At 33.4% G+C, this 21745-nt stretch overlaps 1 long non-coding RNA gene across 1 annotated transcript; it reads right to left on the reverse strand.

Moving 5' to 3' along the window:
- Positions 1–9170: 9170 nt before the first annotated feature.
- Positions 9171–21434, reverse strand: LOC145738252 (uncharacterized). The gene is made up of 3 exons (XR_014180660.1): positions 21157–21434; positions 20817–21019; positions 9171–10611 (listed from the first exon to the last, which is right to left on the reverse strand). It is a non-coding gene; the product is annotated as an uncharacterized LOC145738252 (long non-coding RNA).
- Between the last annotated feature and the right edge of the window lie 311 nt (positions 21435–21745).

The raw sequence follows: 21745 nt of genomic DNA on the forward strand, positions 1-21745 counted from the left end.
ATTTCTGCAGTTTGTGTAACCATTATCTGAAGAAGAAGTAGAAACTGTATGTATGTATTTGTACCTACATACTTACATATTTTCCTGATAAAATGTTTCAAAGCATATTACGTATAATGAATTTGAAGATGTTTATATTTAAATCTTTGAAAAGATCCAATTTATTGTTCTTTTCATATAATTTGCAGTAGATTCCCTTCTCAGGTTTTATGGGTAAAATAAAGAACAGGTCGTAATTCGTATGGACTCTAATTTTAACTTGTAATTAAAATAAAACAACGACACAATCGGCAATATCAACGAGAGACTACGCTACTCACAGAGTAAAACGTAACTAACCCGTTCCCCGGCGACCGCTGCGGCCACGCACACCTGACCTCGACATCCCTACTCCGTATCACTTTTACCAGATATTAAACTAAAACCACTTCATCACCCCCCTACTTAAATCTAGTGCTTACATCTAGATTTCAGTATTCTTAACTACAAAAGAAACACTTATTTTAAATAAAGAACATTGGCAAAACAATTTAACACTAAAGGAAAAAAAAAATAAAAAAAAATAAAGACTAAGTTAAATCTAGAATTTTAAGTCCTCACGCAGTGCCTTGTGCGGTTTTAAATTCACAACATTGTGTTTACCAAGCTCCCGACCTTCAGCGTCACCTATATCATAAGAATTAGGACCTGCGACTCGTAAAACTAGGTAAGGCCCCTCATAAAGTAAAAAGAACCTTTTAATTGTCTTATCCATTAGAGAAGACTGTCGGTGAGTACGAATTAATACCTGGTCTCCCGGATTAAAGGTAACAGGCTTTAGTTTTTCATTAAATTTAGCAATACGCTTCGCTGTTCGTTTGGAGACTCTTTCCTTTACCCAAACCCATGACTGTTCCTTTGGAACCAGCAAATTCTCTACTTCTAACGGAAACGAAATATGTTTATGGATAGGATGTTCTAATTTAGTACCAAATTGCACATAATGGGGCGAGCAACCTGCAACTTCGCTAATTGACGAGTTGAGGCAGTCTTCCACGAAGGATAGAGCTGTGGCCCACCTTGTATGCTTTTCGTTACAATAGGTCCTCAAAAGTCTTCCTACCTCTCTATTATATCGCTCTGTCATATTTTCTTCAGGGAAGTAGACGGATAAAAACTTAGCTTTGATATCCTGCTTACTGAGGGCTAATGACCACTCCTTACTTCGGAATTGGGTGCCATTGTCGCTCAGAATTACTCGCGGCTTTTGTACCTTTTCTATGTAGTCTAAAAAAATTCTACTAAGAATTGACTTGCAAGTAGCTCGTTTTAGAGCATAAAGACGCACATATCGGCTGAAGCAATCAACAATTACCAAGATCTGTGTAGCTCCGCGTTGCGAAACTGGCAAAGGTCCTATAAGATCGAGAGCTACTAGATCCCCCGGTTTATCTGGTACTACACAGTTAAGAGGTCCATGACTGATGATTGAACACTTCGCTTTTTGACACAAATCACATGTGGATACAATTTGCCTAATATGATGCTGCATCCTAGGCCAATAAAACTTTTCCCTCATGTGATTGTAAGTTTTTGATTTTCCAAAATGACCAAATTGGTTGTGATGAGCTACTACTAATTCTTTAACTTGAGTTGCTGGTATACACAATTTATAACCCAGAGTTAATTGATCACCCTTTTTAAATAAAAGCCCTTGGTGAACCACGAACCATTTTAAATTACTCAACTCCTTTTGGGTCAAAACGGTCACTGATTTAGAATAACCTTCCAAAAAGTTTATTTTTTCTTGAATCCAACGATCCTCTAACTGATCATCACGCAAAACGCTAAAATTCTGTTTAAATTTCTTGTAGTCTTCAGTAAACGATAACAACATTAAGTTTAGTTCTCCGGACTCATACTCGGTTATTTGCAACTTCCTGTCTGCTGGAAATCTCGATAAAGTATCGGCAACTACATTATCTTTCCCGGCACAATGGATGATACCAAAATTAAATTCCTGGACAAACATAATAAATCTCGATATTCGAAAAGATTTAAGCTTACAGGATAGTAGAAACGAAAGAGCTTTGTGATCAGTAATCACTATCAATTTACGACCTAAAATTAAATTACGCCACTGACGTAAACAATGGACTAATGCCATCATCTCTTTCTCAGTTACTGTATACCGCAATTGACTTCCTTTAAGTGTGACGCTAGTATATGCAAGAACTTCTCGCTCTCCCGATAAAGATCTTTGGAATAAAGTACCCCCAATCGCATAATCCGAACCATCACACTGTATATAAAATGTCTTACTACAATCAGGATGCATTATGATGGTAGCATTTAAGAAAGCTTGCTTAATTTTGTCAAATGCCTCTTTTTGTTCCGAACCCCAACACCACGGTTCTCTTTTGCGCAATAATTTAAGCATCGGAACGGTCATCCCTGAAAATCCTTCACAAAAACGCCACTCATAATTAACTAGGCCCAAAAATGCCCTTAGCTCCTTAACATTTCACGGAGCAGGAAACTTAGAAATGGCGTCCGTGCGACTATTATCCAGTTGAATCCCTTCTGAAGAAATTTGGTGCCCTAGAAATAATATGGTTTTGCATAAAAATTGACATTTACGCAATTTTACTGTCACGCCTTCCTCTCGAAAAATGTCAAATATTTTTTTAAGATGCGATAAGTGCTCATCGACACTCTCTGAATGGACTTGAATATCATCAACGTAAATATTTACAAATTCCTCGCACCCCGTTAAAACCGTTTTTAAACATCTTATTAAGCATGTCATGGAAATTGACAACCCAAACGGAAGCCTACAAAAAGCATAAGTTTCCCCTTCATAACAAAAACCTATATACTGGCGATGCGCAGGATATATTAAAATTTGCCAATATGAAGCAGTAAGGTCTATAGTGCTAAACACTTGGCCACGCTTGAAATTAAATAATAAGTCGTCTTGATTAGGTGGATTGACGTAATCTTTCTTTAGCCGCTGATTTAATTGACGAGCGTCTAAACAGATACGAATGGATTTATCTTTCTTTTTAACGCAAACTAAAGACGAAACATAATCTACCTTAGCCCGTTCGATCACCCCCCATTTTACCATTTCATCAATTTGTTTAACAATAGGTTTATAGACAAATGGTACCGGATATACCACGGAATTGAATGGTTCGACATTTGTCAGTTGCAGATCGCATGAATAAGATTTAATTAAGCCTGGAGATTCCGAAAATATATCCGAAAATCCATATATCAGGTCAAAAAGCCGATCTTTAGTCTGGTGTGTCGCACTGGCTTTAGAAACCACCGCCTTAAACTCGTCCTTAGAATATTGGTGTTTAACTGAACCATCACTAGCCACCTGACAACAATTTATTGTCATATTAGTATCGACCGCCCCGTTCTCAACTGGAATCTCAAATTGCCGGCCCTTATAAGAAAAAGTAAAGGTTTTATTCTCTGGTAGCAATAACCCTTTGTTCTCGACTAACCAGCTATATCCTAACAAAATATCTTTATTTAACTTAGGAACCACAAAAAATATAATATCAACAACCGAATTCCTTGAACCCTTTCCTTACCTCCTCCAAGAGAACCCCCAACAGCTAACTTGTTGACTGGTAATATTGGCAACGTTCCCTTGCCCGAAAGATGCCCAAATAACTTTTCCGAAATAGCATTAATTGGGCTACCAGAGTCAATAAGAATTTCAATGCAAACCCCATACACTGATGCTACAACAACTGGCAGCACATTTAAAGGCGTTTCCTCATTGTCACTCTCTGGATCACTCAAAATGTCATCAAATTCTTGATTAAAAGTAGTAATATTGTTTATGTTATAAGCACGGTCTGATGCATGATGCACATCACCTGCATTTCTAGTTCTATTTCCTGTATTTGGCCTATTATTATTCGATCGCGAATCAGCCTCACTATCTCTATTAGGCCGACGACTGTCATTTTCCCAAGTAGACGGAGTTTCATCTAACCTACGTAGATACTCCTCAACTTCGTCTAACAAGCAAAAACCCTGAGTAATAATGCCCCTTTGAACATCACCCGGAAAATGTTTAGTTAACATTGAAATCAGTTTAACTTCAGGAATAGGTTCCGACGAATAAGCTGCTTGCCCCGCTAGATGCAGAAAATAATCAGCCATATTGCCTGTTTTGAACTGATCATAATTTAAATCCATAAACAAATCTCTCTGTTTTTCTACCCCCCAAAAACGATTTAAAAACGCCTGTTCAAAATCCTGAAAAGTTTCAAAAGATGCTTCTTTTATAACCCCCCAATCAGATGCATTTCCTCTAAGACAACCTATTGCTAAACCCACCTGTGATTTTTGAGGGACCCCAGCTTCATGAAATATTTTTTTAATTTTGTTAATAAAAGCTTTTGGGTGGAGCTTGGCGTTTGGATTAAAATAAAGCGTACTACCTCCTAACTCTCGCCAATTACTTAAATATGATTTATCCACATAAACCTCGGTATTAAGACAATTAGAATTTGAAGCGACTACATCGGCTACAGTATTTACATTGTTTGACCTTGAAGCCAAGTCGGTAACTACCTCTTGTAATTGTAACATACCTAAAGCTAATTTTTGTAACGCACTCTCAACTGAATTTTCGACTAGCGTCTCCAAATCCTCGACCTTGTCTTTTTTTTCTCTAGGCATTTTGAACTATAATTTAAGAACCTAATTAATCAATGAACGTTCAACTAAACAAAGCAACATTAACTAATCAAACACTGAAAGCAAAAAGCAATAAAGTTCACTCGTAATCGCTCCGCTTGAAAATACCACGCAGAACGCAGATATCCGTCCCCTTAGTAACTTCTCGCCTCCGAAGACGCTGGATTTCCACCAGGCACCAAGTCATAAAGGCATGCACAAGCAACGTTCGTTCTTACCAGCTGGTGGCGCTGATCCGATTTTCGCCGCAGTCGAACGCCCAGGCTTCGTCGACACCGTCTATAAATAACCCAAACGGTATCCACTTCGACCCTAGTGCTGTCTCGCTCCCACACGCGGGCGTTTACCGCGTGCTGTCAGCCGTCTCTATTCAAAGCGTCGCCGGACCCAAGACGATGTTTTCAGATTGTCTGGCTGGGTATACAGTTTCAAGTTCCAATACTCTTTACTTAACCTGCCCTCCGTTGGGCGCCAATGCAGTAGATTCCCTTCTCAGGTTTTATGGGTAAAATAAAGAACAGGTCGTAATTCGTATGGACTCTAATTTTAACTTGTAATTAAAATAAAACAACGACACAATCGGCAATATCAACGAGAGACTACGCTACTCACAGAGTAAAACGTAACTAACCCGTTCCCCGGCGACCGCTGCGGCCACGCACACCTGACCTCGACATCCCTACTCCGTATCACTTTTGCCAGATATTAAACTAAAACCACTTCAAATTTTAAGAAATTAGTGAATCCAGCAATTTTACCACAACCCATAATAATACTAGTTACAATGGCCATGTGGGTAATTAATTCTAGTGCACCAATGGTCAAACTGCAATGCAAGTTTATTTTACAATATTATTATTTTGCAAATCAGCCATTTTAATTTGAGGGTCCCAATAAACTGTGCAAAAAGTTGCAATGGCTTGAAGGATAATTAGTTGTTCTGCAATATGATATTTGTCAGCCATTTTAAGATAAGGAACCCATAAAAATTGTACATATAATGGTTATAACGGCTTTAAAGATTTTTTGTCCTTCATTTTTCCTCCATTTTGCAAAATTCTATTTTACATATTAGCCATTGTAACAGCAGGGTCCCATGAAAATTGTGCAAGAAAGTTGCAATGGCTTAAAGAGCAATTAAGCTCCTCTTAAATCTTTTGATTTTATGAAATAGCCATTTTAACATAAAGGACCCATAAAAATTGTACATTCAACAGTTACAATGGCTTCAAGGACTTACGTTAAATCTTCTTCCGTTTCATAAAAATGCAAAACAGTTACAATGGCTTCAAGAACAATAATTTTGGTACCAATCACTTGTCCTTGCATGCCGTAGGGACTTTGAAAATTGAACATAATGAATTCGAATACTAAGCATATATAGGGTGATTCTTCTCAGCTCCCGTCTTTTGTAGCTCAGTTATTATTTAATTTAGGACTTTCAAATTTTGTACACATTATCTTCGAACAAAATGCCTTTATGGAAAATAGTTTTGGTTATACAGGGTGTCCCACAAAAATGTGACGTCATGATGACATATTTTCCTTCATTGCAACCCCCCTATTTTGCTACATAACCCTAAAATTTTATTAAAATTGGTTGACAAAGATGGGAGCAAAAAAATTAAATGTAAAAAAAAATTGGTTTTACATCACTGTATATACAAGTTGCGAAAAATAAAACTGGTAGGTGGTTATTAGATTTAAACAGAATTATTCATAACCAGGCTTAAGAATCATACTGACCAAATTTGGACGATCTATATTATACAGGGTGTCCAAAATTTACTGTCAAATCTCTCTTAAAGAGCTTTTTCATTCTTATTGTAAATAGAACGCCCTGTATATTTTGGTCATTGGATGCTGAATTAAAAAACAAAACTTTTTTTCTAATTATATCCTTACCGATATTCATAACCGTTTTAAAGATATTTGCTAAAAACCCGTTTTACTCAGTGTTTCAAAAGCAACTGAATTAAAAAAAAAACTTAGATAGCTCTGTTACATCAATTTAATTACAGGTTCGGTTAAAGTGACATGTGGCTTTTTTTGTCAAATAAGAAATAATTGTTGTATGACATTTGATATCTTACTTAAGTGGTTTATGCGTCTTTTATAATGAATTATAGCAGAGAAGAGCTTGTGGATATGATTTTCATATTGGGAGTGCGTTTCATATAGAGTCCCAAAAAAACTGGTTTCTTGGCGAGTCGGATTTACGCAGAACGTTATCCAGAACGACGCCTTCCAGATAAGCAGAGCTTTCAGAATCTATTGGAACGGTTTTCACAAACCTGGACAGTGGATTATCCCAAACCAGTTCGAGATAGGGCGGTTCGAACAGAAGAAAAGGAACTGGATGTTATGTTGCAAGTCGTGGAAAACCCCTCTGTAAGTCAAGAGAAAGTGGTTGATACGCAGAACGTTAGTGAAAGCTCTGTGCAACGTATTTTAAAGGAAAACTATTTCCACGCGTATCACATCATGTTTCATCAGGAACTTCTTGAGGAAGATTTCCAAAAACGAATGGAATTTTGTAACTGGGCCCAGGCTAAAATAAGGTTCAACTTGAACTTGTTTGACACGGTGTGTTCTCGGATGAGGCCACCTTCCACAAGAACGGGTTCGTAAATAGACATAATTTCCATTATTATTCGGACCGCAATCCAAGAATATTTAGACAAATTGATAAACAACATAGATGGTCTATTAATGTGTGGGGGGAATTATTGGAGGTTTTGTCTTTGGGCCCCACTTTTTTAACGGCCATCTAAACAGGGAAATGTATCTGGACTTCTTACAAAATAAGTTACCCCGCTTGTGTCAAAATATACCTTTAGCCACCAGGAATGCAATGTTGCTGCAACAGGATGGAGCCCCAGCGCATTACCCAATGCGAGTTAGGGACCTTTGAATCAAGCTTTTGGACATCGTTGGATTGGAAGAGGAGGACCAACTAAGTGGCCGCCACGGTCACCTGACCTAAATATAGTTTAGACTTTTTTTATGGGGTTTCGTTAAAGAAACTGTTTACCAGGACCCTCCAACCACTCCTGAAGATATGCAGCAAAGAATACAAAATGCATCTCAAGAAATTACCCTGGTATTTTGAGAAGAGTGGCAAGGTCTTTCAATACACGCCTTCGTTTATGCTTGGAAGAAAATGGAAAACATTTTGAACATAAGTTCTAATAAAAAATTGTTTGTTTATTTAGTTATATTTTTTTGCTTTTTGTCAAAACCTTTATATATAATTATTATAATATTAATCAAACCGGGCATTAAATTGATTTATGGCAAATATCCTTAAAACGGTTATGAATATCGGTAAGGACATAATTAGAAAAAAGTTTTGTTTTTTAAATCCACATCCAATGACATCAAAATATATAGGGCGTTCTATTTACAATAAGAATGAAAAAGCTCTTTAAAGTTTCAAAGATTTGACAGTAAATTTTAGAGACCCTGTATAATTTAGATCGTCCAGATTTGGTCAGTATGATTGTTGACTAATAACAGGACGAAATTTAATAAAATATTTTATTAATTTAATTTAATGAAATATTTTATTAAATTTCGTCCTGTTTTAGATTATTATTAATAGATTATTATTATTATTATTTAGATAAGAATACATGAGCAGAAAAGAGCCTTAACCGTTTATGCAGCTGATAATAATCTGGATAGTCTGACTGCAAATCAGTGGGCTTTAATAGAACCATTATTACATTTACTACAACCATTTGAAGAAATTGTGTTTCATGGTGTAGGGACAATGAAATCCATTCTTTACGATCACATTTCTAGGAGATTTGATGTTTTATTTCAAAATAAATATTATATTATTCCAACCATTCTAGATCCTAGATTTAAATTAGCATTTTTCAGCAAAGATAATTCAGAAAATTTTAAAAAGTGTTTAACAGATGAATACGAGCTTTTGTTTCCAGAAAATAATGATTACAACATCATTGATAGTGTTGACGTTGACCTTGACGATGATGATGTACCTCTATCAAAATTAAGTAAATCAACAAGTAAAAGTTTTGCAGAAGAAAAATCTGAAGGTACATTATCATTATGGCAATGTTTCGATCAAATTACATCCCGTGAGTCAGAAAGTAGTCCAAATAACAAAAGGACCAGAAAGTAGTATCCATGAAGAATTTGAGATGTACTTAAATTTGCCTTTAATAAACAGAACGGAAAATCCAACTCTTTGGTGGAAAGAAAAACAACAAGTCTTTCCTAAATTAAGAAAGATGTGTTTAAAATTTTTTCCAGTTCCTGCTTCTAGTGTCTATAGTGAAAGATCATTTTCAGAAGCATCAAATATTTATGATGAAGATAGAAGCAGATTACTGCCACAAAATGCTGAGAAATTGCTATTCATTCACCACAATTTGCCTTTAATGAATTTTAAGTATTACAAAATAGCGATAATGCTTCTGTTTTCATTTTTCTATAATATAATAATTAGTTTTAAGTATGCTCATTAGTCATTACTCTACTATCATTTAAAATTTAAACCAAACTTCAAACTTTTGTTACTTGTATTTTGGGAGTCATGCAGATTCGGTATTCGGCCGAAGCGAAAAAAGTCTGCTTCGGCGCATCCCTAGTTTTTATGCTGTCAAGTAAACATACGGACAAAATGATCGAGGAGAGGGCACAAGAGGGGTAAAACTAAAACCTGAAGCTGTTTGGGATTATATCAGGGCTAAGGAATCTGTCGATCTATCTGATCAGTTACTTTTGACCACATCTATGGCGAATGCATATAGGTTGTACAAACAAAATGAACAAGAAACCATCCGGATCACAGATTTCAAAAAATCCGTAGTAAAATATGTGACATCTTATAAACATCAAACTGAAATTTTAAAAAAGGCGTAGTTAAAAAGGAAAAAAGTTTTAATCAAGAGATTAATCGCAAGGAAGGTACAAAATAAAAAAATGTGTATATTTTTATACTTTTGAGTGTAAAAATTTGAGTTTGAAAGTCCCAACCAATATCTCGAATCATGACTCAAGTCATGTGAAAAGATTGATTTTATATTTACTTCTCAAAGAGTGTTTCAAACACGTTCTAAGTTTGTATTGTTATCGTACGTGATGTGGCAACACTGGCAATACGGCGTTGACAACCGGAAACCGTCTCCGATTCGGGACTTCTCGAATAACGCTTGAACGAACAGCTTCGTACCGAACCTACGACCACTGGCATGGCCGCCGCGTAAACGCGTCATCATATACCTAGGGCTGAATTTGGGCCAGGAAAAGGAAGTTTATTGAAATCAGCGTTTCATTTCGACCATCCGACCTTAAGTGAACTAGGTACCACTTCAACCAGGGGCAGTACAGTAGTTCAGTTTAGCAAGCATTACACGCCTCCCCTAACCATCACGAGGGAGAAGAAAAGATATCAGTATACACATTAAAAAACGCGTTTTTTTTAAATTCTAATAATAAACATTCTGGCTCGTTCTTAGAGAACACACGTAATGAAAGTTTGATTCTTCGATATAATATTATATTTGCTGTAGGATGTTAATCAGTTGGAAAATAAATTGCACGTTTGATAGATATTAATGACTGATTGCTGGTCTGGTTCAATTCCAATGTCAACTTCTGCACAGTTACTCAGTTCGCCATGCGTAGATTGACATTTAAAGGAATGACAATTCTTTTAATACATCCCCATTTAGTCGGACATTAAATAAAAATGATGCGGCCAAATATTGTGGATAGAAAAATGCTGCATATGGCATAACAGCAAATCGAAATAGTAAATAAAACTACACACAACCCGCCCCCCAATTTTTAGTTTATTAGTAAAATAAATAAGAATTCCAGCATTCCCCTGTACGACTTTTTATGCATCTCGCTTCACCGGGAGAATATCTGAAACAAAAAAAATAATATTACGACAAGAACATAAAAAACGTCAACGTGTTTTAACCGATTTCAGCTAAATACCTAACAAAAAATTCAAAAACTTTTTATTGCATCTAGAGATTTCCGACAAAAACCGAAAAAGTCAAATTTTTATTTGGTTTTTACCACTTTATTAATGATTATTTTGGAATTTACTCCAGACGTAATAAAATTTGAATTTTTTTTTACCAAATTATTAAGCAATAAAATGCGCAACGTTGTCTCCATTTAACTAAAGCTCTATCAACAATAGTTTCTGAAATAGCAATGCTAATGCATCGAATTTGTAACACCCTTTATACAGGGTGTCCCATAACTATATGACAATCTCTCGGGAGCATACAGAGGAGGTCAAAATAATACGATTTGTTCATATAAACATTTTTCCTAAAGTCTCTCCTAAGGGAGATATCGAGCCCCAAAGAACTGCCTTCCAATTAACGTTTTTGGCCGTAACTTCTGAACTACTTTGCATATTGTAATGATTTTTGGGTTTAATGTTTTACATCAAAACCATTTATCTCGTCTTAGAAGAAAGACTGGAGAGAGAAGAGAACTAACTGGTACCTAAGACAAAATTTGCTTAAACTTTGATAGCTGCCATTATTTTCAGCTGCAAACGCCATTAATGAATACTAATAATATTAAAAATAATATATAAAATAATACTAATAAAATTGTACTCTTCTTTTATTTTGATACAATAAACGGTTTTCGAGATAAATCGATTTTTCATTGAACTGCTTACACCACAATGTTATTAAAAATATTCGTTAAACTAGTTTTTTTATGTAAATTAGTATTCAAAGTTTATGTGTAGAATAATGAAAGATATGGAAGAATACTCATTAATTGAATAAGCATTTAATTATTAATTTTTTTATTAATTTAATTTAATTGTTTAATTATTATTTTACATTACAAAGTAGTTCAGAAGTTACGGCCAAAAACGTTAATTGGAAGGCAGTTCTTTAGGGCTCGATATCTCCCTTAGGAGTGACTTTAGGAAAAATGTTTATATGAATAAATCATATTATTTTGTTTTTGTCATATAGTTATGGGACACCCTGTATAGGGTAAAAGTTGAAGAAATAAGTGTAGAATTTAAAATGTATTAAAAAATGTGGTTCTATTTAAAAATACCAATATTTTTTCTGCCACAAATTTATGCTCCACCCTGCATAGTCAAAACAAAAAGAAAACATTTCTAATTTTTGTTTTAAAAAAAATTGCCCAGCCTAAATTAAAACTAATATTATCACATAGCTTATAAAACACAGAGATTACAAAACGGTGCACGTTAGATGTAACAAGTCTTCCTGATCAATCGATCAATGAGTAAATTCAAAAATTCAATAATACTTTGTTTTATAATGTACAGGGTGTTACATTATAAAACAAAGAAAATTTGGACTGTCACAGTTTTACAAGATACTTTTTGTAGCTACCCAAACAGTTTACTCTGATTAAAATAATCAAATCAACCTTAATATTAATTCCTGTCTATCTGAGATATTATTTATAGAAAAAGAATAGCTTGAATAATGAAATTATCTAAAAATTCAGAAAAATTTACTTATTTTAAAAACACTGCAACTACACAAAGGTGTTTGCTTTAAAATCATAGTACTCATAAGATAGAAGATGTCTCATACAAGTGGTGTCTTGAGTTCATCATTTGTACTCACTGCAAACTACCTCATTATTACTATTACTTTAAACATGCTTTTAGATAACACTAAATATAATCACGTTCAAAAAGGCAATTTACCAAATTAAATAATGATGATTATTGGGTTAACATAAAACAATAATAAAAACTGCAATGCTTTTCATTTTAATGTCAATTTCAGTAAAAATAGTTAACTAACATTAAAACTTGCTCTTTTATGCACTGTTCTAATGTAGTACTTCTTGGTGGGTAATTTAAGCCTTGTTTAAGTCAATTTGTTCATAAAAGTTATGCTTTCTCACCCACATGAAAAAGTAGTGAAGTATTCAGCATATACCATATACAGATCTGTAAGAGGGCTAATTTGTTACTTGAATTATACTTAAAAAATGCCAGACAAGAAAAATGTGTAGTAATTATGCATCAGCAGGGTTAAATACATAGGGTAAGTATGAAATTGGCATTGTAATCTTACCCGGACCAGCAGTCTCTATGTCCTTCAAAAAATATACATTTACTTGATTTTAGAAATTATACAATTTTCAACTATTATTGAAATATTGTATTAAAATTAAAAATATAACTATTTTAGCTGCATGAGAATCTGTTTGACAAAATAAAAACAAAAGCAAAGTGACAAATTCGAACTTTAGTTGACATAACAACAGATGGAAGTGATAAGCCGCGTGACGTCACACACAATATGCACTTAAAACTTTTTATATTATTTTTTACATTGAACAGTAGAAACTAGAAATCTACTATCTCTACTCTCTCTATCTTGACTTTCACAGAATGTACGCACTACTTTCCATCTGAGACCATATTTATAGAAAATGGTAAATTCAAATAATCAAAATATCAAAAAATTGAACTTTATTAAGTATTGGATTGTTAAAAAAAAACATTGCAGCTGCACAAATACAGGGTGTTACGAATTAGATGCATTAGCATTGCTATCTCAGAAAGTATAGTTGATAGAGCTTTAGTTAAATAGAGGCGAAGTTGCTCATTTCATTGCTAAATAATTTGGTAAAAAAAAAATTAAAATTGATTTTATTACATCCGGAGATATCCAACAAAAACAATTAATCAAATTTCTATTTTATTTTTTTACTACTTTATTATTGATTATTTTGGAAAATCAATTGCACCTTCTGGATGCATTAATTTATGCTATTTAAGAAAATAATGTTTGTATTTAGCTACAACGTTTAGTTTTTTAGATACCATCATCAACTTAATACTTTAAAATACGGACCGGGACTTTTGATTTCGTTTTTTTAGTAGCTACCAACCTCCCGAATATAATAATGTCAAAAAATTATACCTAGTGTACTTAAGTATTTGTTTTTTATATATAAGCATTTGAAATTCATATGTTATCATAATGAGTAAATAATTTAGTTTGATATGATTAAGCTGTTTCATCAAAACTCAACCTCGAATTCAAACATTTGAGTATCTGAAAAAAAAAACTAACCAAAAACATTTTTTTTTTTAATAAATGAAAAGTACCATAAGAAACTCTCTCTCTTTTTCGAAAGAGTAATAAACCTAATTATTAAATCATATAAAACTAAATTATCTACTCATTATGACAACATATCAATTTCAATCCCTTAATTTTTTAAAAAATCTTAAAATACCAAATACATAATACGAGTAGGTACACTAGGTTTATTTTTTTGACAAGTGTGACACATTATTAGTTTCAGAAGGTCTGTGGCTACTGAAAAATGAAATAAAAAGTTGAGGTCCATATTTGAAAATTTGAAGTTGATGTTGGTATCTAAAAACGTTACATCTGAGCTGAAAACTAAAACTATTTTCTTGAAGAGCATAAAAAAGTGCTTCCAGAAGGTGCCATTGATTAAAGTGGTAAAAAAATAAAATAGAAATTTGAGTTTTTGAGTTCTGAGATAGCAATGCTAATGCCTCGGCTAATGCATCGAATTTGTAACACCCTGTATGTTTGCTTTACAATTATGGTACTAGATAAGCAAATGTTGTATCATATAAGTAATTTCGTAGCCATCATTTGATCTGAAAAACTGTTCCTTCAAACATGCATTTAGATAACACTACATACAGTGCTTTTGTAACATGCATACTGCATAAGTTCAATAAAATTAAAGACTAACTTTTCACCAAAAGTCTTGGATGTTTTTAATTTTATTAACTTCTGCTTGTGTTATATGAATTGGAATTATACAGGGTCCAAAAACTGGGTATTTAAAATATTTTTGATCTTTTAAATGGCAACACTTCTTTATTATTGTACTTTGGATTCTAGAAACAAAGTATGTTTTAATTGTTCAGGATTTGGGCACGTAGCCAAATACTGCAAGGATTCGGCATGCTGTCACAAGTGTGCAGCTACTGATCATAGTGCCAAGGATTGCACAGCAGCAGGTCTAAAATGTCCAAACTGTCGGAAGATGAAATATAAAGAAGAACTATGTAAGCACTCAGCAAGAGATACAAATTGTCCTCTGTACCAAAAGCGAGTAACCGCTTACAAGAACCAAATTAATTACACTGACAATTTTTTATCTTAAACAAAAAAAAACAGCAAGGACCAAAACAAATTAATATCAAGTATAATCCATCAGAACGTACAATCCTTAGGAAACTCTGTAGAGAAAATAAACTACATGCTACAGGAGAATCCAGAGTGCATGATCCTTTGCATGTCTGAGCATTGGAAGTCAACAGAACAACTGGACAACTTGGGCATTAATAATTTTAACCTTATATCAGCATTCTGCCGAGAAGAAGGAAGACATGGGGGATCAGCTATTTATATCCATAAAAGTATTAGTGCAAAACAGAGACATGGCTTGAGCAAATTCTCATTGTGCGAAATATTTGAATGTGCGGCAGCAGAGTGCAAGATTGGCGAAATCAGTTTAGTGATAATTGCCATCTATAGACCACCACAAGGAAACGTAAGATTGTTTATGGACACGTTAGAAGAGTTGTTGGCTAATATATGCCAAGAAAATAAAGCGATAGTTGTCGCAGGTGACTTCAATATAGAATTACTCAAAGACAATAAGGTAGGCTGTGAACTCATAACGGTATTTAATTCATTTAATCTAGTACAAACTGTAACAGAAAATACAAGAGTAACGGCATTTTCAGGTAGCTGTATCGACAATGTCTTCACAAACCTTCGTACTGTAGAGTGTAAAGTCATAGAATACTTCATCTCAGATCACATGGCACAGAAAATTGCTTTTGAAACAAAATCAATGGCAGTTTCTGACAATATTAACAAAAGAATATTTTCTCCAGAAAACAAAAGTAGCTTCCTGCGTACTTTGAAAGATCAGAATTGGAATAATGTATATAACATAGATTGTAATAATGTAAACGGACAGTGGGATAATTTTATAAGTACATTTATAAGAATCTTCAATCAGAATTTTCCTCCGACAAAAATCAAAACAAAAAAAAACGAAATCATTCACCCAGATGTCATCAACTACAAACAAAAACTAGATCTGCTTCTTACACTGAGTCGCCACAACGACAGGTATAAAGAGGCATATAAATCGGTGAAACAAAACTATGATAATGTTTTAAAAAGGATTAGAATTAGGGATTATGATAATAGAATTAGCAAGTCGGACAATAAAATGAAATGTATGTGGACTATCACTAAAGAAATTACGGGAAAAAATAGAGATTGTTCTGAGATTCAATTGGAGGGAAATGCTGAAATAATAGCAAATAACTTTAATAGCTTTCTAGTAAATGAAATACCAAACATGGTGCAAAATGTTCAAAGAGATTCTTATGGATGTATAATTCCGAATGATGAGTCAATGTTTTTAGAACCAGTCAGTCCAGACGAAGTTTGCGAATTGGCCGACCAAATTAAAAACAAGCATAGCAGTGGTATTGACGAAATACCAACTAGCTTAATAAAAATGTCAGTAAGTGAACTAAGAGACGTGTTGTGCTTTATAATTAATAACTCTTTTAAATTTGGTATTTTTCCTAACCAACTGAAAACGGCTTTAATTAAACCCTTATATAAAAATGGTGATCCGCAAATAATGAAAAGTTATAGACCCATAAGCCTTCTGCCAGGATTTTCAAAACTCTTTGAACTTGCTATGTCCAAACGAATAGTAAATTTTATGAATTATTGTCATTTAATTAGCAGAAACCAACACGGCTTTATAAAAGGAAAATCAAGGCAGACGGCTCTATATCAATTCATACAGTCAGTTATTAGACACTTTGAAAATAAAGAAGTAGCGCTTGGAATTTTTTTAGATATCTCAAAAGCATATGACTGTCTGGATCGAGATATATTACTGAATAAACTGGAAAGATATGGGATAAGGGGGCAACCACTTAAGTGGGTAAAATCATATTTACAAGACAGAAAAAAAACTAGTAGGTATAAATAAAAACGGACACCTCAGTAAATCACAAACTCTCTTAAATAACTATGGTATCGCACAGGGTAGTATATTGGGGCCAACTTTATTCGTAGTTTTCATGAATGATTTGTATTCGGTGGCTGATGATTCTTGGCAATCTATCATAAATTATGCTGATGATACCAACTTGCTAGTGGGAGATAAAACTCGCTCGCAACTAATAAGTAAAAGCCAATCTTTGACATCAAAAGCTGCAAAATGGTTTGAGGAAAACGGGCTAGTTTTAAACTCGGAAAAAACTAACATTGTTCTGTTTAAGACCAAACGATCAAACTTTGATAATTTGGAACAGCTACTGTTAATGGAAAAAAATATAATTATCTCCGAAAATAGAAAGTTTTTGGGGGTTTATGTCAATGAAAACCTTGACTGGGGCTTTCATGTGGATGGACTGCTCAAACGATTAGGATCCATCAGCTACGGAATGCGAATAACTGGGAGATACTTAAGTGAACATTCACTAAAGGTGTTATACTGCGCAAATTTTGAATCCATATTGAGGTATGGCATTATATTTTGGGGTCGACATGGTAAGATTCAAAATGCCTTTGTTGCACAGAAACGTGTAATAAGGATAATTAAAAAAATGGATTACAGGCAATCCTGCAGAAATACTTTTAAATCAATGGGGATAATGACAGTGTATGTCCTCTATATATACAGGGTGTCCCGCGAGGTAAGGGACAAAACTTCACTACGTGTTCTTTAGGTGAATTCGAGTCAAAAATGTTCTATGAACATGGGTCCGCAAATGCTTCCTTACCGAGATATGATTTTTTAAATTTAATAGTGATTTTGTGCCGAAAACTACAATGGCTCTCATCCACATCATTAAAAGGGCTAGACTATGCTTACAATAGGAAAATGGACACTTTGAACAATTATTATAAACAGTTATTTTCCAAGAGGTATTAATTTTTTTTGTAAAAAAATATTTTTGTGAGGTTATTGTACTTTTCAACACAATAAAACTATTAAACTTAAAAAAATCGTATCTTGGTAAGGAAGCATTTGCGGACCCATGTTTATAGAACATTTTCGGCTCGAATTTACCTAAAGAACACGTACTGAAATTTTGTCCCTTACCTCGCGGGACACCCTGTATATGAGTGTCTAATGTTTTTCTTCAATAATAGAGCTTCTCTATTTACAGATTCTCGTACTAATAAATATAACACAAGGTTAATAATAATAATAATAATAATAATAATCTTTATTTCCAATTGGTTATTACAATAACAAATAGAAATAATGTCAAGAAAATTCTACTATCTTAAATAATCCTCAATACAATATGGCTCTAATTCAAGCAAAAGTTTCTTTACTTCATTTTTAAAACGTTTACATCCATTGATTTTTTTTATACTTAAAGGCAACTTATTATACAATTTTACGCACATATATTCCGGGTTTTTTTCTGATAGCTGGAGTCTGTGCTGAGCATAAGTAAGATGTTCCGCTCTGGTAAAATATCCAGTTTCATGTTGTTTTTCAAATAAGCTTTTATTCTTACTGACAAACATCAAACACTCAAATATGTATAAGGCATAGACTGTCATGATACCGCTGCTTCTGAAAACTGATCTACACGATTGTCTAAAGTCCATTCTTTTTACTATCCGTAAACATCGTTTTTGTGCGACAAAGACGCTCCTAACATGGCTGTCCCTTCCCCAGAAAACTATTCCATATCTCATTATAGATTCCAGATTTGCAAAATAAAGGATTTTCAATGATTTTTCGTTTAGATATTTTCCTACTACTCTAATACCATAAGTTATCGAGCTAAGCTTTCCCAGCAAGTGTTCAATATGAGTTGCCCAATCCATATTTTTATTGATATAAATACCCAAAAATTTTGCATTGTCCACTGTTTTGATTGTACTATTTAAGATCTCCACTTCATTGATACTGTCTCGCCTTGATTGCTTTGTTTTAAAATATACTACATTAGTTTTATCTGTATTTATTATTAATTTGTTTTTAGTAAACCAATTGAGGATGTCTTCAGTTAAATATTTTAGGTTAGACAATCAAATACTGTTCTCGCGGACTGAGTTTACCCGTGCGTCATCCCCCTGTGATTTAGAAGTAGACATGCATTATTGACTTCATCCTTGTCTATTGTTCACTTTCAGAAAGGGTAAATATCTAAGTTAATGTCTTTCAAAAAAAAAACATTTACTGATTAGCGCTTCTATTTCAGTCATTGTCAGGTTGACAACCATCGAAATTTATTTGATTTGTTTACTATTAATGCTTTTCCGTTTCTTTGTGTTGTTAATCAATCATTTATAAAGTTTTCTATTTACCACACCACCACAGTTCTTTTAAGAGCTATTGATTCTACGCTTTTAACATTCTGTAAGTACTTTCATAATATTATTATTAATATTTTTATTTTTTTTTATGTCGGCTGTCACGATCTAACCAAAATTGGCACAATTACTAACCTGTTTTGAAAAAAAAGTGGGAGTGTCTATTATGGTTTTTATTTAGCCATTTGGTTTTTCCTAAATTCGGAATTACTTACTATTACAGTATTTTTTTAGAAAATGCCTGGAAAAATTTTCCACAGACAAGCCCAGCGGTTAATTCTTAACCTTTGTGAATATTTTGAATTGGAAAAAACCAATGGAGGACCTTTAGAAGCTTTATCATCTGTTCAGGAAGAAAATAAGAAATTTTAAGGCCTTACATATTTTTACTGATGTATTTTTTTTGATACTAGAAGGTTATAGCTGCTTTGAAAATTTCCCGCAAAACTGTTTATTCGATTCGGAAAAAACAAGCAAGTAATCTTATGATTTTCTCACCTAGAAAACGTAAATCGAGATGTTATCGACGGGCCAAGACCACTGATTTATCTGAAAGCATTAAAATGGATGTTCGAAATACATTATATGATATGTACAACGATAGTATGTTAATAATAGTAAAATATATCTACTTTTGTAAGAAACATCTACTAACATTTCATTGTTTCCAAAGACTGAGATTTTTGGGTTGCAATATAGATTTATCTTACAAATTTCTTGAAACATATCAATAATAAAGTCATAGAAAAATAAAATAAGCGTCTAAAATGTTTTCCAGCGAGTTTAAAATAAAATAAGTGGATTGCAACCTGAAAATAAGATATGAGATACTACAGCATCACTCAGAATGTCTTATTGAATTTTTAATTTGTTGTATTTATTTTAGAGAAACATGTAACCATCCAGAACCTAAATCAAGAGCTTAAAGTTAAAAAAATACTACATATTGGTGATACATCTCTGCGAATTTTGGTAAATAAATTAGGTTTCAAATTTAGACGGAATTCTATGATTCAAGGAGACTTTTCATAAATAAAAAATGTTATTTCGGTCAAGATATTTTTGATTTGCTTTGATATAAGGTTGTTTTAGTGCAAATTTGGAGCCAAAGATCTCTACTTTCTGACTGACAATACACGCAAAATTTTAAACGTGACGAAGCTTTAGACACGCCCTTTTCTATAATATGAACACAACAGGTTTGTTGACGAAAACTTGATTTGATTCATATGATTATAAATGACGTAGCCTTCGCGACGCACGGGTAAACTCACTCCGCGAGAACTGTATATCCCACACACCATTTGAACATAACAGAGAAAAGCCCTAATTACATGTGTATTAAACTCTACAACAAATTACCTATTGAAATTAAACAAATCACTTCTCAGAAGAAGTTTAAAGTAGCCTTGAAAAGACTACTTATTGAACTTGAACCTTACCATCTGGACGATTACTTGAACACATAGAATCTAGCTTTTTTCTCATCTAGTATAAAGGATAAAATTTGAACCACAAGTTGTAATTAGGTATACATTATTTTCCTTTGTTATATTTTTGTTTTTTTTTTCTGACTCACTTCATTTTGTTATATGTATGTATTTATACGCTGTAACAATATTGAAATAAAAAAATAATCAAATTGTGTTAAACATAAAACAATAATAAAAACTGCATTGGTTTTTATTTGAATGTTAATTTAAGTAAAATCAATATACTGACCTTAAAACTTGCTTTTTTATTCACTGTTCTAATGTAAGTAGTTGAACCCATTGCACACAATTTCACTCTTCAACTTGATTAATTTGTTGCAATCTTCTTAGTGGGTAATTTGTTCTTCGCTTAGGTCAATTTCTTCATAAAAGTTGTATTTTCTCATACACATGGAAAATTAGTGAAGTATTCAGCATATACAGGATACAGATCTGTGAAATAGGCCCAATTTGTTAGTTGAACCACCCTTAAAAAATTGTCAGACTAGAAAAATTTTTAGTAATGTATACAAGTGATGCATCAGCAGAATTTATTCAGGTTAGGTATGAAATTGCCATTGTAATCTTACCTGGGCTAGCAGGCGTTGTATGCATTATCACCATTGATAAATATACATTTACTTGAATTTAGTGAATAATCTTCGCCAAGTATTGGATTATTGTAATAAAAATACAATAATTATTTCAGCTTCATGTAAATTTTTTTGACACAACACAAAAACAAAACAACAGCAAAGTGACAAGTTGGCATTTGACATCATCACAGATCCAAGATGGTCTATCAGCGGAACCTCTTTTCTCAATGCGATACGCCGGGTGACGTCACAGTGGATGCTCGGGTGCACAATATGCACTTAATACCCAAGGGATTACAGGCGTTGTCTGTGGTTTGGTATTACTATTTGATTCCCTCTTTTCATTAAAGTAGTCCATCTTCACAGAGTGGAGACATTACTTTCCTTCTGAGATAGTATCTATGGAAAGGGGTAAGTTCGACTAAACGAAATATCTAAAAATTTAGATTCATTAAGTATTGGATTTATTGTTTTAAAAGAACATTGCAGCAGCACAATATGTTTTCTTTACAATCATAGTACTTGATAGACAGATGTTGTCTCATATAAGAGGTTTCTAGAACTAATATTTAAACTCACAACA

Source organism: Ips typographus, linkage group LG15, assembly GCF_016097725.1.
Source record: "Ips typographus isolate SLU linkage group LG15, UJ_Ityp_2.0, whole genome shotgun sequence".
In the NCBI taxonomy this organism is placed as follows: domain Eukaryota; kingdom Metazoa; phylum Arthropoda; class Insecta; order Coleoptera; family Curculionidae; genus Ips; species Ips typographus.